This window comes from Saccopteryx leptura, chromosome 4 (assembly GCF_036850995.1).
Source record: "Saccopteryx leptura isolate mSacLep1 chromosome 4, mSacLep1_pri_phased_curated, whole genome shotgun sequence".
NCBI lineage: Eukaryota > Metazoa > Chordata > Mammalia > Chiroptera > Emballonuridae > Saccopteryx > Saccopteryx leptura.
Window position 1 is genome coordinate 76,777,898 of NC_089506.1, and position 27,918 is coordinate 76,805,815.

At 39.7% G+C, this 27,918-nt stretch overlaps 1 long non-coding RNA gene across 1 annotated transcript in view; it reads left to right on the plus strand.

Moving 5' to 3' along the window:
• The window catches only part of LOC136404393 (uncharacterized), a 135,710-nt gene that overhangs the window by 954 nt on the left and 106,838 nt on the right, over positions 1–27,918 (plus strand). The window contains exon 2 of the long non-coding RNA XR_010751240.1: positions 10,272–10,338. This is a non-coding gene — a long non-coding RNA (uncharacterized lncRNA). The remainder of the gene's footprint in view (positions 1–10,271; positions 10,339–27,918) is intronic.

A 27,918-nucleotide genomic window follows, 5' to 3' on the forward strand; every position in this document is an offset into this window, starting at 1 on the left:
GCAGGGTAAATGAAGTATTTATTAGTTTGAATAATGTACATTAAAAAAAAACAAGTAAATTTATAAAGAACTCTTTAAGTGTAAATTGCTATTGTTGTTATTATGGTCCAGGGAAGAAATGATGAGTACCTAAATTATGGAAGTATCAAAGGCAACGGGAAACAACAAATGTTTGAGACATTTTAGTGGTGACAATAATAGTAATAAAAGTGAACATTTGTTGAGCAGATGCTATGTTATAGGTCCTGTTCTAAGTGCATTGTATGCAATACTTCGTTTAATTCTTACAATCCTTTAAGAAGGGTCAGACACTTGAAAGATCTGAGAACAGAGCAAAGAAAAATTAAGTAGCTTCCCGAGATTGCACATATTGGTAAAATGGTGAAGTCAGGGAGTAGATTCAGGCAGTCCGTCTCTAGATATACTCTTAGGCATAACTACAGGAGGTGATAAATTTTATATAGCAATTAAGGGATAAGAAGAGTAAAAAATCATCTACAATGGTTGTTCTCCAAGTAGCTTTTGTGATAGCAAGTTTTTCAGAATGTAATCGATGTTATACACAAAAGGGGTCCAACATCAAATAAGTACTGAGAGGAACAAAATAAACATGTTTTCTCCTGCAGCAGACTGAAAAGATGATAAAGCGCAACATAGGATATGGAGTTTCTTAAATTTAGTTAACCTTAGATTTCTTTCTCAATGTAAACCTTTGAGAGATTGTGTTTCTGGAACACAGTCTGGAAAATGCTGATGCAGAGGTCCTACTCTGGGCACAGAAGCAGGAGCAACAGTGTTGTGTATCAACGGTAAATTTGGTCCAGACATCTTGAGTGTCAGGTGCGTGAGGAGGAGATGCATAGTAAAATTTTATAGATTTGGATTTTGAGAGATACGTCAGAATTGGAGGTCTAGACATGCAAACACCTCATTTGTGGGTGACAGTGAAGACTTGAGCTTAGTGGCAATGGCTGAGCTCACTAACAGGAGTGAAAGAAAAGACCAGAGGTACCTTTGGTGCTGCCTACATGCAATGACAGTTGCTGCTTAGTTGATATTTAAATTTGACCATATTTTGTTAAATTATTATTATTATTATTATTATTATTATTATTAGTGGCAGAGACAGAGAGAGAGAGGGACAAATAGGGACAGACAGACAGGAAGGGAGAGAGATGAGAAACATTAATTCCTTGTTGCGGTTCCTTAGTTGTTCATTGATTGATTTCTCATATGTGCCTTAATGGGGAGTGGGGGTGGGGGGGAGGGGCTACAGCAAATCAAGTGACCCCTTGCTAGAGCCAGTGACCTTAGGCTCAAACTGGTGACCCTTGCTCAAACCAGATGAGCCTGCGCTCAAGCTGGCAACCTAGGAAACTCAAACCTGGGTCCTCCACATTCCAGTTCAACACTATCCATTGCGCCACCACCTGGTCAGGCTGTTAAATTATTATTATTTATATTTTTATTCATCTTTCCTCCCTCATATTCCCCTCAACATAGCACCCTCCCCCCTTCCTTTCAACTTTATCCCATCCTATCATCCCCTTTCCCTCTGTTCTCTTTTCCTCTGGTCTTTTTTATCTCTCCTCTGTCTCAGTTCCGTTCCTCAGTTCACATTATTCATTGGATTCCTCAAATGAGTGAGGTCATTCATGATATTTTTCTTTTTCTACCTGGCTTATTTCACTTAACATAATAGTTTCCATGTCCATCCATGTTGTCACAAAAGGTAAGATTTCCTTCATTTTCATGGCCCCATAGTATTCCATTGTATATATGTACCACTGCTTTTTAGTCCACTGATGGACACTTGGGCTGTTTTCAGATCTTTGCTATTGTGAACAATGCTGCCATAAACATGGGGGTACATTTCTCCTTTTGAAACAGTGCTATGGTGTTCTTAGGGTATATTCCTAAAAGTGGGATAGCTGGGTCAAAAGGCAGTTCCATTTGTAAGTTTTTGAGGAATCTCCATACTGTTTTCCACAGTGGCTGCACCAGTCTGCATTCCCACCAGCAGTGCAGGAGGGTTCCCTTTTCTCCACATCCTCACCAGCACTTATTCTGTGTTGTTTTGTTGATAAGCGCCATTCTGACTGGTGTGAGGTAATATCTCATTGTGGTTTTAATTTGCATTTCTCTAATGATTAGTGATGTTGAGCATTTTTTCATATGCTTATTGGCCATCTGTATGTCATCTTTGGAGAAGTGTCTATTCATTTCTTTTGCCCATTTTTGATTGGATTGTTTGTCTACCTGGTGTTGAGATTTACAAGTTCTTTATAAATTTTGGTTATTAACCCCTTATCAGACGTATTGTCAAATATGTTCTCCCATTATGTCGTTTGTCTTTTTATTATGTTCTTATTGTCTTTAGCTGTACAAAAGCTTTTTAGTTTGATATAGTCCCATTTGTTTATCCTGTCTTTTATTTCACTTGCCCGTGGAGATAAATCAGCAAATATATTACTGCAAGAAATATTGGAGAGCTTACTGCCTATGTTTTCTTCTAAGATGCTTATGGTTTCACGGCTTACATTTAAGTCTTTTATCCATTTTGAGTTTATTTTTGTGAATGGTGTAAGTTGGTGGTCTAGTTTCATTTTTTTTTTTTTGCAGATAGCTGTCTAGTTTTCCCAACACCATTTGTTAAAGAAACTGTCTTTACTCCATTGTATTCTCTTACCTCCTTTGTCAAATATCTGTTGTCCATAAAGGTGTGGGTTTATTTCTGGGTTCTCTGTTCTGTTCCATTGATCTATGTGCCTGTTCTTATGCCAGTACCAAGCTGTTTTGAGTACAATGGCCTTGTAGTATAACTTGATATCAGGAAGTGTGATACTTCCCACTTTATTCTTCCTTTTCAAGATTGCTTAGGCTATTCATGTTCTTTTTTTGGTTCCTTATAAATTTTTGTAATATGTGTTCTAAATCTTTGAAGTATGTCATTGGTATTTTAATTGGTATTGCATTGAATTTATAAATCACTTTGGGTAATATAGACATTTTAATGATGTTTATTCTTCCTAACCATGAGCGTGGTATATGCTTCCACTTGTTTGTACCTTCCTTGATTTCTTTTATCAATGTTTTATAATTTTCCGAGTACAGGTCTTTAATCCCCTTGGTTAAATTTACTCCTAGGTACTTTATTTTTTTGGTTACAATAGTAAAGGGGGTTGTTTCCTTAATTTCTCTTTCTGACAGTTCATTGTTGGTATATAAAAATGCCTCTGATTTCTGAGTATTAATTTTGTATCCTGCCACCTTGCTGAATTCGTTTATCAGCATGTTCATATGTATAGTTTAAACCATAAGTATTTTTAATTTTTTATTTATTCATTTTAGAGAGGAGAGAGAGAGAGAGAAAGAGAGAGAGAGAGAGAGAGAGAGAGGAGAGACAGAGAGAGAGAAGGGGAGAGGAGCAGGAAGCATCAACTCCCATATGGGCCTTGACCGGGCAAGCCCAGGGTTTCGATCCGGCGACCTCAGCATTTCCAGGTCGATGCTTTATCCACTGCGCCACCACAGGTCAGGCGAAACCATAGGTATTTTTTAATAAGAATATTCCTTCAGTATAACTGACCAAGTAAAAGTATAAATTTCTAAATTTATTAAAACATTGATCTGGTTGATCTCTCTGTCTTTGAGAAATATGATCTTTAATTTGAACAAAGTATAACTTCACCATAACTTTTTTGCAATTATGTAGACCTGTGACAAATATCACTTTACCCCATGACTGCTTTATATAAATTTAAGAAATTATTATAATTTTCTAAGTTTATAGCCTTGAATTTTAAACGAGGTCTTCTATTCATTTCACACATAGCAATAGAGATTCTTTCAAACCAAATAGTTCCAGAAGGATCTATTTTAGCAGCAACATCTGTGAACCATTCTAACGGCTTGCAATAAAAAATAAAATCATATAATATCTGACCAGAAACGACAAAAGCCAAATTGGATTTCTCCCTGGAAAATGAACTTCAAATTATGTTTTAAACCTACAGACTTTTAAGAGTTTTGTGAAATCATATTTAATTCATTGAAAAACAAGTAGTTTCAGGCAAATAGACTATTGAATCCTTGATTTCAACACTTTGAGGACATGTTTCCATTGTCAAGGCCAATGTTAACCTAAAAAGAGAGAGAATTTAGGGGAGAAAAATTTAGCTAGTTTGTTTTTTTTTTTTTCTTCCTTTTTTCATTCTGTTAACCTTTCTCTAGTTTATCTCCTATACGTTTGCTATAAGATTAAGATACCTAAAGCACAACTCTTGGACCTGTAGTTTTTCTGCTCAAAAATCTTAACGGTCTCCTCCACATAGCTTTTGAAGTCCAAACCTCTTAGACACATCTGTGTCTCTCAGGCTTTTGTGTGGCTTCCGGGTCTGATTTCCTACTGCCCTATTGCCTGTAGGATCCAGGCCAACTCTATTGCTGGTTTACCTCCCACCCTATACAAACCCTGTGTTCCCCCTTCTGCTCCTTTGCACATGTTGTTTTTCCTTCTTAGATTACTTTCTCACCTCACCAACTCCAGCTAGGAGTAAATCTCTTCTTTCATCTCCTACATGATTTCATATAAAACTCTAATGTACTTAAGCATTTTCCAGTTTGTATTACTGCTGTACAGAAAGTCCACATGATGATAAGATTTATGCAGCCTTGGGGATCAGGCAGACACTGGTTTCAAATACATTTTTTTTTTTGTCTTACTAGCTAAATGTCCTTTGGCAATTTTCTTAACCTGGCTGATCCTCCAGTTCTTTATCTATAAAATGGAGACAAAATTCCATGGGTAAGATTCTTTAGTAGGCTGCTTGGCACAAAGACATTAATATATATTCATTACATTTTCAATAAATTTCATCCTATTTTCACCTTTTGAATGGGTGCATATCAACTCCACCAAAAAGACGATAGAATTGGAAAAAATTACATACTTTATTAGGTCGTTAAAAGAATATAAAGAGATAATGTATATAAACCATTAGTATAACTTCTGGCACAGAGTAGCCATAATAAATGGAAGCTCTATTACAAATATTATAGTTTAAATGTATAAACTTTAGTAACGATGGTTTGTGTGCAGTTCATCTTTAATTTTTGCTGGTGCTTAGGTAATAGTTGGTATTCAACTATTATTCCTGGAATAATATGCTTCTATATTGTTGGGCTCAAGTCTGTGAAGTAAGAAATAATAATTTGGGCAAACTTAAAGATAGGTCTAGTTGAAAGATTTTAGAATTCAGTTCATAAACATTTGAGTAAATTTGGTACCTAATTTAACATTAAAGGACATAAAAAGCAGAGTTCAGGAGAAAAATAATATTTTTAATTTATTTTTAAAAAATTTTATAATTTAATGAAAGCATACATAACAGATAATTTACCATTTTAAACATTTTGAAAATTTTCAGTTCAGTACTTTTAAATATATACACATTATTGGTGAAATAGATCTTCAAAACTTTTCTTCTTGAGGCTCTGGCTGGCTGGCTCAGCAGTAGGGCATCACCCTAGTGTATGGAAGTCTTGGGTTCGATTCCCAGTCAGGACAGACAAGAGAAGTGACCATCTGCTTCTCCACCCCTCCCCCTTCTCTCTCTCTCTCTTCTTTCTCTCTCTTTTCTCCTTCCACAGCCATTGCTCCAATAGTTTGAGCAAGTTGGCTCCGGAGGCTGAGGATGGTTCCGTGGCCTCGCTTCAGGCACTAAAATAGTTCGGCTGCTACAACTGAGCAGTATCCCCAAACAGGCAGAGCATTGCCCGGTAGAGGGCTTGCCAGGTGGATCCTGGTCAGAGCACATGTGGGAGTCTATCTCTGCCTCCCCGCCTCTCACTTAATAATAATAATAATAATAATAATAATAATAGTAATAATAAAAGCCTGACCAGGCAGTGTCGCAGTGGATAGAGCATCGGACTGGGACACAGAAGACCTAGGTTTGAAACCCTGAGGTCAACAGCTTGAGCATGGGCTCATCTGGCTTGAGCGTGGGGTCACCGGCTTGAGCATAGGATCATAGACATGATCTTATGGTCACTGGTTTGAGCCCAAGATCACTGCCTCGAGTCCAAGGTCACTGGCTTGAGCAAGGGGTCACTCACTCTGCTGGAGCCCCCTGGTCAAGGCACATATAGGAGAGCAATCAACAAACAACTAAGGTGCCGCAACAAAGAATTGATCTCTCTTCCTTCCTGCCTGTCTGTCCCTCTCTCTCTCTCTCCCTAAAAAATAGTAATAATAAAAATATATGTAATATAATAACAATAAAAAAAACCTTTTCTTCTTGCAAATCTAACTCTGTACTTTTTAAACAACAACTCCCCTTTTCTTCTTTCCCTAACCCATGATAATCACCATTCTACTTTCTGTTTCTAAGTGGAAAACATTTTTAAAAGGAAAGAAAAGAGAAGAATTCTATCATGAGTACCTCACCCATTGATTATCATCAGAGGAAGTGGAAAACAAGAAAAACAATAAAACAGAGAGATGTCCCTAGCACAGCGAGCCTGTCACATGCTAAGTTAATTGTGACTGGAACTTGGAGCAGGCTGGTCCTTGGCTGGGAAGCCAGGGATGGATAGCAAGTCCTGTCTGGGAAGCCAGAGGTGGAGTAGGGCAGCAAGGCCAGATTCAGTTTCTGAACAGAGAAAGGCCAAGAGCTAAATTAGGGGAGGTACCAGAATTCCAGTCTGAGAACAAGCATGAGGCCCAAGCAAGAGACAGGAAAGAAATGGGAAGAAGAGATAGAAACGGGGAAAGCAATAAACGTAATTTCTATGGGTGGATTTGACTGTCCTGAGCATCTTTTAAAGGGTCAAATGTGGGCCTCTTGGTCAATAATTGAAGAGCCTATGGCACATACCCCAGGTTGGTTGAGGAAGACAGCAAATGAGGAAAGGAAAGGGCCCTATCCTACCTCTCTACCCTGACCAATTAGTTCAAATGAGAATTGAGGCTCAAATATGTTTAAGCTCAAATAAGCATATTTTTTTGGGGGGGGGGGGAGTGAAAAAGTGTTTAAAAAACAAACAAAAAACCCCACAAGATTTGTCTGGGACCCACCCATTTTCAGATGGGCCTGTTGGGGAAAGATGGTGCTTGAGAAAAACAGGAAGAAAACCTAAAACTTTTAAACTGAAAATCATGAATTCTGCATTTCTTCCTTCTAGCTCCACCTAATCTTTTTATGTGTGACCTTTGGCTGGTCCAATCGACTAGCCCTTGGCTCCCCTTTGGATCATTTTCCTCATAATTTTCAAGGACTTTGATTTCAATTTGATCCACTGGATAAAATGACATATTTTCCTGCCCTAGGAGAGTGACTATTTTAGTGTTCTGATTCTCAAAATGGTTTCATAATCATATTAAAAGCTATACTCAATGGTTCACATATCTAAAAATTGAGGTTAACCCCAAAGAACAAAACAAGATGAACTTTAATAAATGATTTAGCTGCTGTAAACAAATCAATTCCTTGATGGCGAAATACTGAAGGAACTTCCTTCTTAGTTCGTGGCTGTCTTCCCCAGAATTCCAGGGTAGATTGTGGCCTAAGAGGACAGGAGGAGCGAGAGGGGATGACAGGCTCAGAAGAGAGACGGAAACGCTCCCATTCATTCTGCAATGAACGGGCACTGCAAATATCATACAATGATGAATACACACATGTAGTTTGTTCTTTCTTTCTTTCCCTCTCTCTCTATCTCTCTCTTTTCTTTTTTTGAGTTTTCAGTCTGATGTGGAATAAGGAGTTTATATTCTAATGTAAAATACAGTATTAAACAAGTAATCCTGAAAAGAAAATGGTGACACCTTATAAGAAGTTCTAGGAAGGTAATAAACAGTGGCAGTGATATATAATAAGGACAGAGATCTTTAGGGAAGAAATACCCCTGAATGGTTCTCTTAAAGTGAGCAAATCTTTTTACATGACTGTTGTATTACAATGCCCAGCTTCTGGTTTTATCCATGGTCAGCCAGCGAGGTGCTCATGCTGTAGTCTCTAGGCAAAGAAAGGAGATTCACTCAAGTCACCTTCCCACTGCTCTACCTCAACCCCTCTAATTCCTCCTTCTTTGCCTAGAGTTCTTGTTAGTTTGTCCCCTGTGCCTTAATTTTTTATTGCTGCTGTAACAAATTACACAAGTGTATTGGCTTAACACTGCACATATTTATTACTTTATACTGTAGTTCTGTAGAACAGAATTCCTATATGGGTCTCGCTGAGATAAAAATCAAGATGTCAGCATAGCTATATCTGTTCTGGAGGCTCTAGGAATTCATTTCTTTGGCTTTCCAGCTCCTAGAGGCCCCACACCTTCCTTGGCTCACGGCCCCTTTTCTTCTCCTTCAAGGCCTTTCTGATAGTGCTTCTGTTGTCACTTGCCTTTCTCTGGTTACGTCTGAGAAAGATTCTTCATTTTTTAAAGACGTGCATTATTAGATTGGGCCCACCTGCATAATCTCCTCATTTCAAGATTCTTAACCACATCTGTAAAATCACTTTTGCTTTGTAAATTCACACACAGAATTAGGATACTCTTTGGGGACTATTATTCTGTCTACCACATGAGGTAACTAGAGTTTTCAGGTTCCATACAGGAGAACTAAAGGCTGTTTTCCTGGTAAAACAATAAGCCCCTCAGCAGTTGGTGAAGGAAATTATGGAGACAGTAGTGAAAAAAAATTCACACTAAGGTTGTAATGGCTAACAAGAGTCTATAGCTTCTTGTAGCATCAAATTATAACCTTAAAAATATTCTAACAGATCATGTTTCTGGCTGTATTATAAGTAGGTATATACTTGTTGATTTCAACTAGATTGTTCTCTTTGGAAAAGAGTTATAGTGGGGACAGAGGAGGGGGGAAAGAAAGCTTCCTATAGTTTTCTCTGCTGTAGGGAAGGGGCAGGGACTATTTTGCTTCCCCTTCCTTATCCAGTCAGTCTTGTTTGGAGCTGAGATCTAGGCAACTTGGTAGGGGCCTGTATTTAGCATCTAGCTGACTGGAGCTAATTCACCCGTGAGAGGAGGAGTTTAAAACAAGGAAATCAAGCATGAAATGGAAATACCTGTTTTACCTTTGCCTGGTGTTGGGTTCATCAACTTTTTAGACCATCTGATTGTTGATAATTCATCCTGTAGAAGCAGGAAGCACTGGCTTTTTCTGTCAAGAGCCTGAGAGCAATTTTCTATTACACATCTCTTCCTCAACTCCAATATCCGTATTTCCTTCTTCCCACATCAGAAACAGTCTAAAGCCCATTTCAGCACCTCACCCGGTGCCTGCCCGTAGTTTGTGTACTATAAATATTGGTTAGATAAATGAGGATTTTTTTTTGTCTTGGGGACCATGTTGTGATTACTGTGTGGCAGGAGTTACCATTTATTGAACACCAACTTGTACCAGGTCAGCTTTCACGTATTTTCTACATCTTCACATAGTTTTCCTTCGTTAATCTTCCCAAGATTCTTTGAGGTTGGTATTATTGTCTCTATAGTCAGAGACCTTAAGAAACTTGAGCAGGATTACACAGCTAGTGAGTAAAATAACCAGGACTCACAGTGAGGTCTGTTTGACCCCAGGCTTGTTGTTTTTTACAACTCCTCATTGCCTCCTCCTCCTGCCCATCCTGGTCCAGTGAGAACCCCAGGAGAAGCCTTAGCTAACAAATCTTCAGTCTCAGCTCTAGAATGGCAGGATGGGGAGGAGAGAGGGCTAGAAATGGTCCTGAGTCTAATCGTGAGCAAGATTGTCTTTGGGATTTATCAACTTCTCACACTATTTATGCTTAATATTTTTAATAATGCTGTAATGATTAAGTGTAGTATTCAGTGTGAGTCAGGTTAATATTTTTTTGGCAGTTTTGATTACTCTGTGGCTACCTGACTTTTGCTCTTATACATGACTGTCTGCTTAAAACACAAAAGTTTCAGTAAAACTTTAGAGGGAAGTCAATGGCCACACTGTATAACTGGGTTCTTCCTGGATTAGCCTTTAGGGGCCCTCCACTATCATCTGCTATAGCTCCTCCACCTTCTGTATGGAATTCAGAATTTTTTTAAGTCTTTAAACTATAAGAGAAAAGATGACAAAAAGATTATGATTCTTGGGGTCACTATTTTGAAATATTATTAAAAACATAATATTTGTGCTTCTGCATTGCTGGCAGTTCCAGCATCTTGCTAATAGTTTCCACCAGGTAACACAGCACTGAGCTTGCTGTTAAAATGCTGTTTCTTTCATTATCTAGAGGGAAACAGAGAAAACTGGGGGTCAAGTAAATGGATAAATCCAAAGACATTTTGAGATTACCTGAGGTTGGTTCACTATTTTTTCTTGTTAATATCACTTCTTCCTATCCTCTACTTGGAAAAAGCAGTGTGTGTATCATATGTCACAATAACTCATTTTCCTTTATGCCTTTACTATTTGTTTTAAACTAGGAGGAAAATAATTATTACTTGTAAGGACCTGTGTCCACTAAGTATTCAATATTGTCAATAGGTTCTGTGACTTTAAGCAAAATGATACGTAATGAAACCAAAAGCTATTTTACCATAGGCTAATTGATATAAACAAGAGTTGAGTTCCTACGGCATGCCATCAATGTTATAATGAAAGGACATAGAAAAAGATGACATTATTGAGGACCTGCTATATGTTTTTCATCAGTAATTTTATAAAAATCCCTTTCCCATAGAGTTTTTATGATAAATAAGCCAGTTCCTGAAAACTATCAAATGGCTTGCAATTATAAAGGATTATTTAAATGTCAAGAAATAACTCAAGCTAATCTTTTACGTGCAAATTTTGTTATTTGTTACAAGAGTGGAAATCTGAGACTCTTTGAGTTATGTATTTAAGGGTCCCAGGAGGACATATTGGATGGGAACCAATATTTGTTTCACAAGCACTTTCTGAGATTCTCTTAGACATTAAGAACTGTGTTAGGTACCAAGGATACAAAGATGAAAATGATTCTATAAATCAATCTGTCAGGACATAGTTTCCCTCTTAAATACATGCTAACCATTGGCATGTAATTTCTTGAGGCACACAGAATTACAATTTTCATAAGCACATACGAATATCCAGTTCTTTGTGAAATAGCCTTGTTGATAACATAGGTATAGAACTCAGAGTTTCTGGATTCCTACTTAAGTCAATATTTAAATATAAGATAATGAAGCCCTGGCCGGTTGGCTCAGCAGTAGAGCGTCGGCCTAGCGTGCGGAGGACCCGGGTTCGATTCCCGGCCAGGGCACACAGGAGAAGCGCCCATTTGCTTCTCCACCCCTCCGCCACGCTTTCCTCTCTGTCTCTCTCTTCCCCTCCTGCAGCCAAGGCTCCATTGGAGCAAAGATGGCCCGGGCGCTGGGGATGGCTCTGTGGCCTCTGCCTCAGGCGCTAGAGTGGCTCTGGTCGCAACATGGTGACACCCAGGATGGGCAGAGCATCGCCCCCTGGTGGGCAGAGCGTCGCCCCATGGTGGGCGTGCTGGGTGGATCCCGGTCGGGCGCATGCGGGAGTCTGTCTGACTGTCTCTCCCCGTTTCCAGCTTCAGAAAAATGAAAAAAAAAAAAGATAATGAAAAACATAGCTGTAAAAACTGCTTTGGGCTAATTCATGATAATTAATCTCTGAAGTATTATCGAAAATATTATCTGCCTACACAAAAAAGAAAACAAGGAAATACATTTGCCAAGAGAAGAGGAAGCTTGGGCGTCCACGGCGCACAGACCCTCATCTGGATGATGTTTTTGTTCTATTAACGTGCATCTGCTCTGCTGGGAGCTTCACTAGTTCCTTTTGTTAGAATCATGGCCTCCCTGCTGCCAAGCGATAAGTGGAAAGGTTTTAAAAGAGCGAGTGCTAGAGGACTGGGGAATAAGGTCAGGGAGGAAAAGAACCTGGAGACATTGGTAGGGGCATAGGACATACCCAGAAATTGAAGAAAAATTGGGTAGGGAGAGGTAGTAAAGGATAGAAAAGAGCAAATGGGGATAAGGAGAGAATTAAGGAAAAAATCCCTTAATAGAGTGATGCTGTACAGATGAGAATAAGAGGGGGGAAAAGAGAAAGGAAGATGATTAACTGTAGAGGACAGAGGCTTCAATGAGAGAGACAGAGTGAAATGCTCACAACACTTTCCCCCGGGGTTTGAGTCTGGGATCCAATGTCCATTGCTGCCACAGTCCATTAACAACACTGGCCATGGACCTGCTGATAAGGGGACAAACCTTGTCCTGAGCAAGTCGGCTGCTTTCCCTCCCCACGTTTGTGAGCCAAGCAGAAAAGTTTGATTCTACCAGCTATCCAGGAAGCTCTGCTGCCGTCTTACCTTGACCCATGGCTTTTGGAAAGCTTAAGGAATGACAGAGTTTCCTCTAGGCCAGGGGTCCCCAAACTTTTTACACAGGGGGCCAGTTCACTGTCCCTCAGACCGTTGGAGGGCCAGACTATAAAAAAAACTATGAACAAATCCCTATGCACACTGCACATATCTTATTTTAAAGTAAAAAAACAAAATGAGAACAAATACAATATTTAAAATAAAGAACAAGTAAATTTAAATCAATAAACTGACCAGTATTTCAATGGGAACTATGCTCCTCTCACTGACCACCAATGAAAGACGTGCCTCTTCCGGGAAGTGCGGTGGGGGCCAGATAAATGGCCTCAGGGGGTCGCATGCGGCCCGCGGCGGCCGTAGTTTGGGGACCCGTGCTCTAGGCTAATTGAGGCTGAGGTGGACCATGCCTAGAAACTAGAAGCTGCTCTGCTTCTCACTACCAAGAAAAGCAGTCTTACATAGAGGCGTGGATAATCTTCGATTTCCGTGACTACCCAACATAGCAAAACGAAATGTGCCTCTCCCTCTTACTTTGAAAGCAGGGATAGAGCAAGTGCTAGGTAAAAACAAAAGAGCAGAAACACAGCAGAAGGAAAGGGAACTTTATAACCTGTTGGCCATGAAGACTCTTTCCTGACTAATGAACTCTCCCAATGAAAACTTTGCCTGGAGAGTACTGCTATTGTCTTCAGGCTATACATCATGCTGCCAGTGTTTGTGAAACAGTGTTATCAGCAGGGTCGGCCAGTGAGGAAAACAAAGTACCGTTAATTTTACAGTACCTATTTAAAAACTGACAGTTTGATCTGGCTTTTATTAATAGTATTTTAAATGTAAACTGGAACAAAGTAAGTGTCTGGCACTTTGGTTGTTTGTAATGTAATGAATCAGATAATGGGCCATGTTTTTCATATTGTTGTGTTTGCCTTATGAGAGAATTGACATCATTTTTAATATTGATTTTTTTCTACCGCTATACACAGTATGTCTTTCCCTCTCATAAAAGCTTCTTTAATATCTTTTAGTAATTTTATAATTATGTCTAACAAGGTCTTGCATACCATTATTAGATTTATTCCTAGGTAGCATATATTTTTGCTATTATTAGTAATATGGCATTTTTAAAAATCAGATTTTCTACTTGTGCATAATGTAAAGTCAAATTATTACTTTCTCAATAATAACCTCTCTGGACTCTTATTATCCTAACTATCTATACATTCTCTTTGTTTATAATCCTATCATCTCTAAATAATACCAGACATGCTATTTTCTAAATCTCTCTTTCTCATCTTAATTTGCTGGATGAGTTTTACAGTTTAAATGGTGATAGTGGACATAATTTTCTGGGCCCATGTTTTCATATTTTAAAAGATGATCCAATTATTTTTATTTCTAATTTGCTGAGAGTATTTATCAACTCAGAAGTTGCTAAATTGTATCTACTTTTTGTATATAATAAGGTAACCACATAATTTTTCTTCTTTTAATCTGTTAATATTGTGAAATAATGTGTTTAAATAAATTTGTTGCTAGATTTTGGCTTACTCTATTTAAAAGAACATTTACATTTATGAGAACAAAGAAGATGTATGTATAAATTTTTATTCCTCTTATTTTTGTGAAAAGAATGAAGTTCTACATGAGCTCATACAAAGTAGCAAAGAGCTTTCCTAGTTTTAGTGTTCTTTAGAACATTTGGACTTGATAAGTTCATGAATGTTTGGTAGAAATTGTAAACTGGTCTGGGTAGTGTTTGCGATATATTCAGAAGTTGACAAAAGTAGGTTTACAGTTGTGAGTACACAAGAAACACAGAGTTAATAAAGCTATTGTAATAATTATAGCCTGCATGTCTTGTATGTATCTGCAATATATTATATATATATATATATATCTGCTTTAAAGAATGTACTACTATTCAAGTGCATTGTTGTCCTTGAGTCAGTTTGAATGTTATGATTTTTTCCAGGAAATTGGCCATTCATTCAACTATGTAGCTTTATTAGCACACAATTATTGATAGTATTTTCTTATTTTCTATCTAGGCTGCATCTGCAGTTATACCACTCCTTTGATTACTTGCAACTTTGTTTATTCTTTTATCTCTCTCTGGGTTTGTTTTTTGTTTGTTTATTTGTTTTTGTTTTTGTTTTGTTTTTGGGAGAAGTCTTCCTAAAAATTTATTTTATTAGCCTTTCTAAGAATAAGCCATTGATTTAGTTGTTTTTCTCCAAGGCATTAAATATATATATATATATGTGTGTGTGTGTGTGTGTATATATATATATATATGTGTGTGTGTGAGTATATATATATATATATATATATATATATATTTTTTTTTTTTTTTTTTTGTATTTTTCTGAAGCTGGAAACGGGGAGAGACAGTCAGACAGACTCCCGCATGAGCCCGACCGGGATCCACCCGGCACGCCCACCAGGGGCGATGCTCTGCCCACCAGAGGGCGATGCTCTGCCCCTCCGGGGCGTCGCTCTGCCGCGACCAGAGCCACTCTAGCGCCTGGGGCAGAGGCCAAGGAGCCATCCCCAGCGCCCGGGCCATCTTTGCTCCAAGGGAGCCTCGCTGCGGGAGGGGAAGAGAGAGACAGAGAGGAAGGAGGGGGGGTGGAGAAGCAGATGGGCGCTTCTCCTATGTGCCCTGGCCGGGAATCGAACCCGGGTCCCCCGCACGCCAAGCCAACGCTCTACCGCTGAGCCAACCAGCCAGGGCCCATTAAATATATTTTAATTAATTTCTGCTCTTTTTGTTTCTTCTCTTCCTTTTTTCCTTTGGGTTTACTCTATATCTTTTGTAACTTCTTGAGTTGATCATTTCATGCATTTATTTTTATTTTAACATACATTTAAAATGATTTCTTTCATTACTGATTTACTTTCTTCCCACACATTTCAATATGTGATATCTTATATTTCTGTTCTAAGTATTTTCTAATTTATATCACATCGTGATGTCCTATATTTATATTATATGCATTAGTTTCCAAATGTATGGAATTTTTCAGATATATTTTTATTAGCAATTTATAAGTTAATTGTGCTATAGTTGTGTTTTTGGGTGACAGAAAACAGTCACCCAGAGCATGGCCTAATTTCCAACTTTGATGGAGCTGAAAGGCTGATGTACTTTCAGTTTGGTCTTATCTAAACGTTATATGTCTGTCATATTCCTGAAAGGAAAGAGAAGGACCTTATATTCTTCTGGGAGAAGTGTTGAAAAATTGGGAAAAGTGGCATGGTAATTACCTCTATAAAAAATCTCTCTTCTAACCACCTGCTGTGTATAGCCTTCTTCTTTTTACTTACACATCCTTAGTGCATGCTCATCAGGGCCAGCCACTAACTGGCTACAATTTTTTTTTTTCATTTTTCCGAAGCTGGAAACGGGGAGAGACAGTCAGACAGACTCCCGCATGCGCCCGACTGGGATCCACCCGGCACGCCCACCAGGGGGCGATGCTTTGCCCACCAGGAGGCGATGCTTTGCCCCTTTGGGGCGTCGCTCTGTTGCGTCCAGAGCCATTCTAGCGCCTGAGGCAGAGGCCACAGAGCCATCCCCAGCGCCCGGGGCCATCTTTGCTCCAATGGAGCCTCGCTGCCGAAGGGGAAGAGAGAGACAGAGAAGAAGGAGAGGGGGAGAGGTGGAAAAGCAAACGGGTGCCTCTCCTGTGTGCCCTGGCCGGGAATCGAACCCGAGACTCCTGCACGCCGGGCCGACACTCTACCGCTGAGCCAACCGGCCAGGACCTACAATTTTTTAAACATTCACCTTTTCACATTAATTTCAGAGTAGTAGAAATTCTAGTATATTTCTTACCCAGATAAAAAGCTGATTTTCCTTTTAAAGCAAGAAGCAGAAACTCTTCAAGCTGTCCAGTAAGCTGCCAGGGTTTCTGAAAGGATATTATCCACAGGGCAAGTTGGTGAGGGAAGAAGAGTGGCTTCAGTTTTTTAGTAACTACTTCATAATGGGCAGAACTTAATCAGGAGGCAGTGAAGGGCTGAAGAAACTAAAGAAGGATCACTTAGTTTTGAAAAATTCAAAGCCAATTTATATATCCCCTCCTGATGAAGGAAACATTCTATAGTCACCTATATAGTTGGGCAGAGATTTGAAAAAAAATTGTCAACATTTTCTTTTTGTTTGATTGCCTTGTTTTGTGTTAGTGCTGGAGATCATTTCAGAAATCAGCCAAGGAAACTGAGTCCCAGAAAGGTTTAGGAGTTTGTCCACACTCCCAGCCCTTGTTCCTGGACAAGCCAGAAAGGGAGCACAGGGTTTTGCCTTCCTAACCACAACTGCCTCATTTGAACGTTCTTTGTAAAGTTTCTAACGAAAGATGTGAAGATGTCTTTTTTTCCACAGTTCAACATTTAGCTTGTAAATATCCTGATGAGCTACAAAACTTGGCAGAGCTGCGAATCCTGCAAAAGAGTAGGAGGTGGGAATTTTCCATACTTCTTGGATTATCAAAGACTGAAATTAATGACATATGGTATAGCTAGAGAGCCTCAGATCCTAGTGATATGATATTAAATTTTTCCCTTTTTTGTTAGAACACGAAGAAGTGGTTTTTTTTTTTTTTATTCAGTGGGAGCAAATATCTGAAATGGTATAAAAGCAACACATGGCTCTGAACCGCCATTATGGGTAAGATTGAAGGCTGTGAAAAAAATACTCAGTAATGATGAAATGCAACATAATCTATAAATCAAAGTGCATGCTGATAGAGACAAAGGAAATATCAAGCCTATTATTCTAAACCATTTAAGAACATCTTTTCAGATATGATTAAAGCCTGTAGGATCATCCTCTCCAGGTGTTCAATTCGGGACTTTTTTGCTGGGCTATGGCTGGACGGCAGCCTGTGGTGGTAGGAAGGAGAGAAGCTGAGGTCAGGCACAGGGCAGGCTGCATTGGGTCTTGCACATCACGCTAAGAGCATCTGAGAGATATTAAAGCAATGAGGAGCCAATAATGGGTTGTAAGTCAGAGAAGTAATTTAGTTAGATTTGAATTTTAAAACAATCACTCTGGCTGAAGTGTGGATGATCAATTAGTGATATGAAAGAATAGAGGCAGGAAAATCAGTTAGGAAAATATTAAAATTTCTCCCACATTAAAAAGTGATAAGGTCATAAACTGAGGCATAAAAGGGTGGAATGTAGTAGGCAGGTTTGGGCAATGTTAAGTCGGTAAAGGTTTGAACATAGGACATAGAGATGAATCTAAGAAAGTCGAGTTTGGCCCTGGATTATTTGATGGATGGATATATTATCCATCAAGCTAAAAAAGATAATAGGAGCATGTTTGAAAGAAAAAGTAAAGGTTTCTTTCTATAGGTGTTGGGTTTTACTTGCTTTGGTCTGCGAGGATGGAGAAGAAAGCAGCTGGAGGTTTGTGTTTGAAAGTGCTGAGTACATAAGTGGTTACTTGGGGGGAAAGGATGGATTTCCCAGTGAGAGAGCAGAGGGAACAAAGCCCAAGACAGAGTTCTAGCCAACAGTAACAATGAACGAAAAGAAACAATAAAGTCAGAGAGAGAAGGGGAAACAGAAAAAAGTGGTATTCTAGAAAAAAAAATAATGAGAGTGTTACAGAAACAGTTGCATTAAATACCTCAGAGAAGTCAAGCAAAATGGGTACTGAAGTCTGAAGCTTTGTATGCTAGACTAAGGAATTAGAGGGGGTGTTCCCAAACAGCTGGGTAGTTCAAAAGCAGAGGTAGTGAGAGTAATAAACTTAATGAAAGTGGTGAGAGCAATAAACTTTTGTGGTAAGTTAGAAAAGGCCAGGAAAAAGATTTTCAAAGAACACTGAGCTGAGTTAAAGAACACAAATTTGTAATGGCAAGATGAAATTGAATATAGTGGATACAGTTGTGTGGAGGAAAGGGGAGAAAGAGAGATTGAATTATTGTCCCAAGTAACAAATTCACCCTTGTAGTGACTGTAATAACTACTTTTGTCAAGTAGAGTGCCCCTTGCCCATGGACTGGAATGAATTGATGCTAACAAATTTTACTAATGAATTCTTAACTGCCCAATTACTATTTTATCAGTTACCAAAATCACTATTATCTCATGCTGAAAGTCACAATATAATGAAGTCTTATTGATTAAACTGAGAAACATGTGATCCCATTATTACTCAGTTACAAACCATTTCCCACTCCAGTTTACTCTGCTGACAATAAAGTTACCCAATAATTTTGTGGTTCATCTAGAGTCAGTATCTCATAAACTGATCTCTCCCTAAATTGAGCTCAAATCTTGGGGTTGTATCCTATCCTATTCAGGGCTTTTGGCCATTCTGTTTGGACAGGAATCTCTCTTGAAGGTGAGGGATAGAATGAAGCAAAGAGGGTAGCCCATGCTACACGCACGACTGCGTCACACTTGGGGAGTTAGAGCAGGCTTTCCAACTTTTCATGGGTATCCATTTCTCTTTTTTCTCTCATTTCTAATCTCTAACTTTTTCTGTCTGATTCTCTCCCTCTCCAATATGGTTTTTCTCCCATTATTTTGTACTCCCATTATTTTGTACTCGTGCTTCTCCTTCAATTATTTCTGTGCCTACCTGTCACATTTTGCATTGCAGATAGATACTGTGGACTTTCAGGATAAATGATCTCATGGAATCACTGTGATTCTTTCTCTTCGATGATGGCTTTTCTCTGTGAGATTGCGCTGAGATTGACCTTACAGTGAGAAATAAACATCTTTCTGTTTCATGTGTAATTTGGGAATGTACACCCTCCTTTTACTGCTCTGCTCAGACAGAGCTGCCATACATAACTCTCGCGATTGCCCATCCTTTCATCCAGGGAGTTTCCACCACTTTGAACACACAAAGATAACAGTGTGTGCGCATAGAATTGCTATATATGCTACACAAGGATCTATTTTGAGTTGCAAAGGGTATCTCTTGATGCTCATTACATCAAAGAGTAGAAGCTTTCTTATGATAGGAAAACTATCGAGTCATCAAAAAATATTGAACATAAATCAGTTAGAAACTTGGCGCATCTGTAGTTCTGGCACATAGTAGACACTCAGTTGCTATTTATGAGATGGTTGAGTAAATGATGATTTTGGATCATTATTATTAGAAATATTAAATACATATTAAAGTCATTTTATAGAATATTTCAGGTCTCCAAAGTATTTATTTTATCTTTTCATATACTCTTAAAGCTAGATGTTCTGTGGGATCATTTACGGCCTTTAGTCCATAATAATTCTTTTTAGAAATGTTGAAGACATTAATTCAGTGCATGAAAGCTTGTATATAGTTCACGGACTTTTCTGCAGTTTTTTGCCCAAATAAGGGTGTAGCCTGGAATCTCAGTTTATCACACCAAGTTCTTCACTGTGGCTCCCCTCTTACCTCGAACACACGACCCCAGAGTCACATAAACTCATCATTTATCCCCAGGACACTACTTAGCATGTGTTTGTTTATGAGCTGATCTGTAATAAGCCCACAGGAGCTCAGCAGTATAAAATTTGAAATAAATAACACCCATGGCCAAGAGTTGTCCACAAAATGAACTTTACCCCACTATTTTCATAAACCTCCAACCCCCACCTGCTGACTGCAAAGCTCTTTCGGCTTCGGGAGGGCCAGATGTTCTTTACCCTGTGTACTCAAACCACCACTCTGGACCCAGGAAAGTGAAAAGGGAACATGCTGGGGAGTCCACTGCCAAGGGCACTCCACTAGGATCCAGAAGCCTGGGAATTCTACCCTGGGGAAAGAAAGCAGGAACCTCCCAGCCAGATTCACCTCCCACCATGGGAGGTTGTTTTTAATTGTTCTTTGAAGAGCCTTTCCAAGTGGTTTAAAGCCTTGTCCGCCCACTCGAGGCAGATTTTGCTGGACTCCTGGAGCAATCATGTTTCTTCCCTGCTCTCCATTGTGGACAGAGAAACTTTGAACAGACTTCTATTTTCCACTCTCTCTTCCAGTGACAATACTCAAGTAGCTGCTGATGCGATGGTGGCTGAGATCTTTTCCATTACAAGTTTTTAACTGCGATTCACTTGTTGTTTTCAAAATATTCCTAGGGAATTTGTGTAAGTGACATCCTTGAATATTTCTTTGTATTAGTAGTGAGCATGCTTTAAGTAAGCTTTTGAGTACGCACATCCATTTAGGTTGGTGAAATCCCAACACAGTGTGTCAGCCATTCTGACACAAAGTGGTGAGTGGCCCAGGAAGCTGTCTTTTTTCACCATTTTATTTAAATTAAATTATAGCTAACAAGCTGAAATCTTGTTAATTGTCATGGTTACTTGGTCTCCGACCTGGAACAATTCTTCATGATCTCAAAACTTTTGAATAATCCTAACCAATTTGGTGGAATGACCCTCCTTTGTGTCTGATATTTTCTAATGATTTCAATCAGTGTTTTTGGCAACAATTGTACTAAAGTTATGCCATATCCTTCTCGGTGTATAATATCAAGAGGTACATGATATTGCTGTCTCATTATTGGTAATGTTAACCTCAACAACTTGATTGAAGTGGTGCCACCATGTGTCTTCACAGCAAATTTGCTATTTTTTCCCTTTGTAATTAATAAGTATCTATTCTTTAAACTTAAACCCTCTTACACTCATTTATAGTTATATTGTCTAATCTCTTTGGGCCCCAGTGTTCTCATATGTTTGCTTCTCTGGACTCGTAGATTCTCCTGCCCATGACAGTCATGAGCTGTGTATGTGTGCATGTATGTCTATATGTAGTGTGTGTGCATGTATGTTTATCCACATAGTTATATTGTCTAATCTCTTTGGGCCCCAGTGTTCTCATATGTTAGTGGAGTCATTAATCACCATTCTACGTGTCCATCAGTGTTGTAGTGAAGCGAAAATAATATAATGTGTACAAAAGGGCTTTGTCAATTATGAAAAAGTATATTAATGCCATAAACAACAATATTGGATCAACTATAAAACAAGGTTAATAAATTACACACCACTCATATTACATTCTTTCAGACTTTTGCTGAAATCAGTTTTAAGAGTGATTTAGAAATTAGTTGATAGCCATGCAAAAAAATTTATATGCTATGACTTGCTCTCATAGACCCTCCAGAATAGTTCAAATCTTCTTTAAGATTTCTAAGATTTTTACTAATTGGAAGTTCCATGGGCCTCACCTCTAAATTAATGAACACAAGGGGGAAATTCTTATATGTATTGTGATCTGGGATTACCCTATCATAATATAACAATGTGATTTCTCTTTAATTTTACAAATTAACAACTATATCCTGATTTATTAACAAAAGGATACAAAGCAGTTAAATCCTTTTATTTTTCCAGGGAGCATCCACATGTCTTGTTAGTGGAAAGTCCAGCATCTTACTCTTGAGACCTCCTGTGGAAAGCCTCCCCTCCCACACAGACACAGACTCTTTTAAGTTTAAAAGCTCAAGATTTACTTAGTCCATAAGGGAAAGAGTTTAATCCTGTATTGCTGCTCTATGTTTTACTACCATTAAATGTCATTGTTCAAAACTAGACTTGCACTGTGCCACAAAAGCATGTCCATCCTGCAGTGACATCTCATACCTCAACCAAAGAGGATCCTAAGTTCAAATGCTCAGTCATTGTTCCCAAGCCCCAATAACGTACCAGCAGAGATGGATCCTAAGGCAATTCCAATTTCAGCCACAATTTTTTTCTAAATTGACCTTCTTCTTGTATGTGTTAAGATTTTCCACCATGCCTTAATTTTTTTTGGTATGTTTCTCTTTGAAGAATCTTGATGTGATTTTCCCTTTGTGTTTATTGATTTAGATGTGAGTTCCATGGAATTTCAGATTAGCATAAATCTTAGAAATCTTTGGTCTACTTATCTTGGCCCACCCCAAGAGATAAGCAGGACTGGGATCACTTTCTCTCAAAAGTTTTTAGGTTTCCTTTGCAATTTATCAGATTCCTCTCTAGCGACCAACCAGTATACTGACTAAGAGGTATGGTGAGGTGTTAGCCTTGTTCAGGCCACAAAAGACTCCCATTATGCTCTTATCGCAGGTAAAGAATGCTCGGTAGTCACCCCATACTTATTTACCTAAGGAAACCATTTAAAAGTTTCTGGAAAATGGTCTGTTGTTTGATTTACTATTATCTAAAGTTAAAAAGAAGGGACCAGTCTCTGGCGCTTACTATACAAATTTTTATAATTAAATGTTCAAGCTTCAGATAGACATGAATATAAAAGAAGGTCATATTTCTTTGTAACATTTTCAAAATAACACTCGGCTCCTATCTACTTGTTTACCATCAGTGAGTCAACTTCAGGCCGTCTCTGGGCTATCTCGAGAGGAGAGAGGAGCGTTCGCCTGCATCTGCTGAGGTTCCGGTCCTGCCTAGTGCTCTTGTGCATTTATTCATCACACCAGCTCAGACCTTCAGTCCACAGCAGCCAGTGACCACCAATATCACAGCCTCGAGGCCTCTGAGAGGGCACTTTCCTTCCAGCAAAACAAGAGACCCAATGATAACTTTTTTGAAAGTTTTATGGAAAATATTATAGAAAGAATAAGCAAAGCTATATTACCTTACTTACAAATCTGTGAGAAAAATAAATGCTTCTATTTCTTTAAAAAATAAAACAAAAAAGATTAAAAAAAAAAAAGGAGAAAAATAGTAGGGATTATCCACATACAAAATAAATTACCAGTAGCAGTGGATGTGCTCAGACCCCTCAGCCCCAAGGCCAGGACGACATTCTTTAAGGAGTCCCTAAATGGTACTTTCCTGTCTTCCACCCAGTCTGCTGTCCTCTGGCAAAGGACAGTCAGTCAATCAACAGGTGTGCCCTCTAGCATGTCTGCTTTGCTTAGATCCCATGAGGTTTCAGAGAAAGGAGAAAAGACTCCCAGACTCTACTCCTGAACTTAACAGTCTAAAGCCCACAATCCTGACCACTTACCTGCAGACTCAATATTTGCCCCTTCCCAGTAGATAGATGGCAGATCATCCACAAATCTTAGGAGAAACCATGATACCCACCATTAGGAGTGTGGTCTGGACCTATGGCCTCAACCTGACCCATTTATGGCCCTCTAATTTTAATATATTTCTACAAATTTGGCTTATTTAGTCTTAAATAGACACCAATCTTTTGGTCCAACTTATATATCACCACACCCTATGAATTTCTTGATTCCTCCAGGGTCAGATATTTTGATACTTGGAGTCATTCTTCTCGAAATGCCTCTAACTTTCTGAGGTGTGGGGATAAGGGAACCTCTGACTAGAAATCACTCTTCGAGGTCACTCAATAATAAATATACCAGAAGAGTCTAATTCACCACAGAGAAAACAAACATTGGTCCCTGGGTAGCCACTGCTAACACATACTCTAAATTTACATTAAACAAAACTTTTCAGTTTAAAACATTTAAATCTAACTTACAGTATTCCAATTTCCCTTTAAGAACTAAGATAAAGTTCTGCTTTATCTTTTACATAACAAAAAAATGCCTATTATGGGGTTTCTCCCATTTTGCTATATAAATTTAAACCTCTATCTCTAAAGGTAGAACTTGGCTTACACCTTTTAAATGATAGTCTTCCTATATTTCTATATTCATTAATATATTTTTACAAATAATTTCAGTCGAGGGGCTGAATTCACATAGTAGGAGAATAAAGCAGGGCTTTCCTCTGGTTTCATACTCACCATAGTTGCTGTCACTCATGCATTTGCTTAAGAGCTGTTCCTTCACTTGTTGACTACCTGGAAGCCCTGTGGTCTCTGCTCTGCTCAGTGTCTTTAGTCACAGAAAAGGCCCCCAGGCCCAGGAGTTCTGCCACAGCTTGGTAAAAGTCAGAAGCACTCCAAGTGTTAGTTTACAGACTGCAGGGTGTCTACAGATCAGGAGGTTCAGAAGGGCGCCCAGCAGGGTCAGTCTACAGCAAAGCAGAGTCGAGATGGTGCTTATAATACAGTTTAACTTGGCCCTGGCCAGTTGGCTCAGTGGTAGAGCGTCAGCCTGGTGTGCAGGAGTCCCAGGTTCGATTCCCGGCCAGGGCACACAAGAGAAGCGCCCATCTGCTTCTCCACCCCTCCCCCTCTCCTTTCTCTCTGTCTCTCTCTTCCCCTCCTGCAGCAAAAGCTCCATTGGAGCAAAGTTTGCCCAGGCGCTGAGGATGGCTCTGTGGCCTCTGCCTCAGGCCCTAGAATGGCTCTGATTGCAGCAGAGCAACGCCGAGAGGGGTAGAGCATCGCCCCCTGGGGGCATGCCGGGTAGATCCCGGGGTAGATCTCATTCGGGCGCAGGCAGGAGTCTGTCTGACTGCCTCCCCATTTCCAGCTTCAGAAAAATACAAAAAACAAATAAATAAATAAATAAAATACAGTTTAACTTTTCGAACTGTCATCTGAAAGGGATGGAAAATGATCTATAATATCTTCAAACTCTAACACTTTATAACATTATAGTGCCGTTATTGATATATATATTTTTTAATTTTATATTTTTCTGAAGCTGGAAACGGGGAGAGACAGTCAGACAGACTCCCACATGCGCCCGACCGGGATCCACCCGGCACGCCCACCAGGGGCGACGCTCTGCCCACCAGGGGGTGATGCTCTGCCCCTCCGGGGCGTCGCTCTGCCGCGACCAGAGCCACTCTAGCGCCTGGGGCAGAGGCCAAGGAGCCATCCCCAGCGCCCGGGCCATCTTTGCTCCAATGGAGCCTCAGCTGCTGGAGGGGAAGAGAGAGACAGAGAGGAAGGAGGGGGGGGGGTGGAGAAGCAAATGGGCGCTTCTCCTATGTGCCCTGGCCGGGAATCGAACCCGGGTCCCCCGCATGCCAGGCCAACGCTGTACCACTGAGCCAACCGGCCAGGGCCCCTTATTGATATTTCACAGGATTTTTGTAATCTTGAAAAAGCTTTGAAAAGCCAGACTTTGTTTTTCCTTTTTGGAGGTATTGCTCTAGTGCAATAAACCTAAACAAAACAAGCTAGTTTCTGGCTGCAGTAAGGTAACCATGGCTTTACCAAAACTAAGACATGCCAACACATAGGCATAAAGAGTCTATGGAAGACTCTGAAACTAACCAAATTCCAGCTAAATTACAATTATCTTTCTGCATCCTTACATCCTTAAGAAGTTTAAGGTACTTTTTTTTTCTTTTCTTTTCTTTTTCTTTTTTTTGTGGGGGGGGAGAGAGAGGGACAGAGAGAGGGATAAACAAGGACAGTCAGGAAGGGAGAGAGATAAGAAGTATCAATTCTTCATTGCAGCTTCTTAGTTGTTCATTGATTGCTTTCTTATGTGTGCCTTGACCAGAGGGCTCCAGCAGAGCAAGTGATCCCTTGCTCAAGCCAGCAACCTTGGGCTCAGGCCAGTGACCTTGGACTTCAAGCCAGTGACCTTTGGGCTCAAGCTAGCAAACACAGGGTCATGTCTATGATCCCACGCTCAAGCCAGTGACCCTGAGCTCAAGCTGGTGAGCCTGCACTCAAGTCGGCGATGTTGAGGTTTCGAACCTGGGTCCTCTGCATCCCAGTCCAATGCTCTATCCACTGTGCCACCACCCGGTCAGGCACATATGGTACTTTTAAAGGTAGTTTATTTTGATATGATTAATAAGAAATAATGTTTTCCCTTTTTACCATGGCATTTAAAACTTGATGTAATAAGTTATCAAGTATTAAGATTACATACCCAGGCCCTGGCCGGTTGGCTCAGTGGTAGAGCATCGGCCTAGCGTGCGGAGGACCCGGGTTCGATTCCCGGCCAGGGCATACAGGAGAAGCGCCCATTTGCTTCTCCACCCCTCCGCCGCGCCTTCCTCTCTGTCTCTCTCTTCCCCTCCCGCAGCCAAGGCTCCATTGGAGCAAAGATGGCCCGGGCGCTAGGGATGGCTCTGTGGCCTCTGCCTCAGGCGCTAGAGTGGCTCTGGTCGCAACATGGCGACGCCCAGGATGGGCAGAGGGGCAGAGCATCGCCCCCTGGTGGGCAGAGCATCGCCCCTGGTGGGCGTGCCGGGTGGATCCCGGTCGGGCGCATGCGGGAGTCTGTCTGACTGTCTCTCCCTGTTTCCAGCTTCAGAAAAATGCAAAAAAAAAAAAAAAAAAAAAAAAAGATTACATACCCAAAATCTCACTGGCTATTAAGTTTGAAATATTTACCATACTAATTCCTGGCCTTAAAAAGAAAACAAAAAGACAAAACAAAACAAAAAACTGCACTAATATTCTACAAAAAGAAAAGAAAAAGATATTTCCTTTTTCAGGTGACCATTTTGTATCTGGAACAACATATTGCATTGGAAGGAAGAAAATTAATGGTTAAGACAGATAGTTATGCCTGGAGAAAAAGTATGACATCTTTCATATTCATAAATATGTAGTAAATGTGAAATAGATCTCCTTCCTATTCTCCAATTTTATGATGCTCATTCCTTTTCAGGGACATTTGCTGAATGCTATTGTCCCTTCTGGAAGGCTGTCCCACCACTCTGCCTGTCGAGGTCACCCTTCAATGAACAGGTCCAATGTTACTTTATTCAGTTTCTACACATCTTTTCATTCCTCTGTGAACTTCTATCATGGTACGCTAAATTCAATACCAGATAATTTAGCAATACATTGCTTTCTCGGTTGTCATTAATTTGGTCTTATCAACTGACTTATAAACCTGAAACTCAGGATTGAATCTGCTGCCTCTTTTATATAACCATAGCACCTCACGTAGTGCTTAGCAATAGAAGGAGTTCAATGAACATTTGATTAACTCAGGCAGAAAGAATGTATTTACACAGATCGTAACATAGACTGGATGTCTTTTGCCATACTATGGCTAAACTAATACCAGACCAATTTAGCATACTGGAAAGGAAGAAGACATGGAAACTTAACATTCTCTATCAGCAATCAGAAGGCTAATTAGCTGGCAAGTATTGTTTTTGTTTTGTTTTGTTTCCAGAGACTACTGCTGCTTAAGCTAGCCAAGACCTGCTCAGAAAACTAGGTATACACCTTGAAAGATATAGGTTTATTCCGTCTGCATTTACTGTTCAAATGTATTTTTAGGCTGGGTTGAAAATACTGAGTTCCTTTTCTGGCTCCAAATAACTTTGAGGACAGAGCACAGGGGAAATAAGCAGAATTCAGAATTTCTGAAAAATGTATTAGCTAAGGGGACCTGCTGGTGTTACCATGGGCCGTCTGATTTGACCCCGTCCTCAGCTTTAAAGGAGGAATTGTGGAATCGAAAGACTAGGCTGTAGCCAGCCAGTAAGGCAAATGAAAAAGAGTTTAAGAAAATATAGAGGTTTGGTAGCCTTCCGGAATCTAACTGAGCTAGAGTGTCCTCAGAAGCTGGGTTCCTTCCCCTGGTGGCATCGCCATATGAACAAGGGGGTACTTTAAGACACTGCTGAAGCCTAAGAAACTCTATTTACTGATAATGCATACAATACGCTCAGGTTATGCAGATAATATAGGCTGTGTATCCCTCTATGATGAGTTTTCTAGTGTTCAATATTT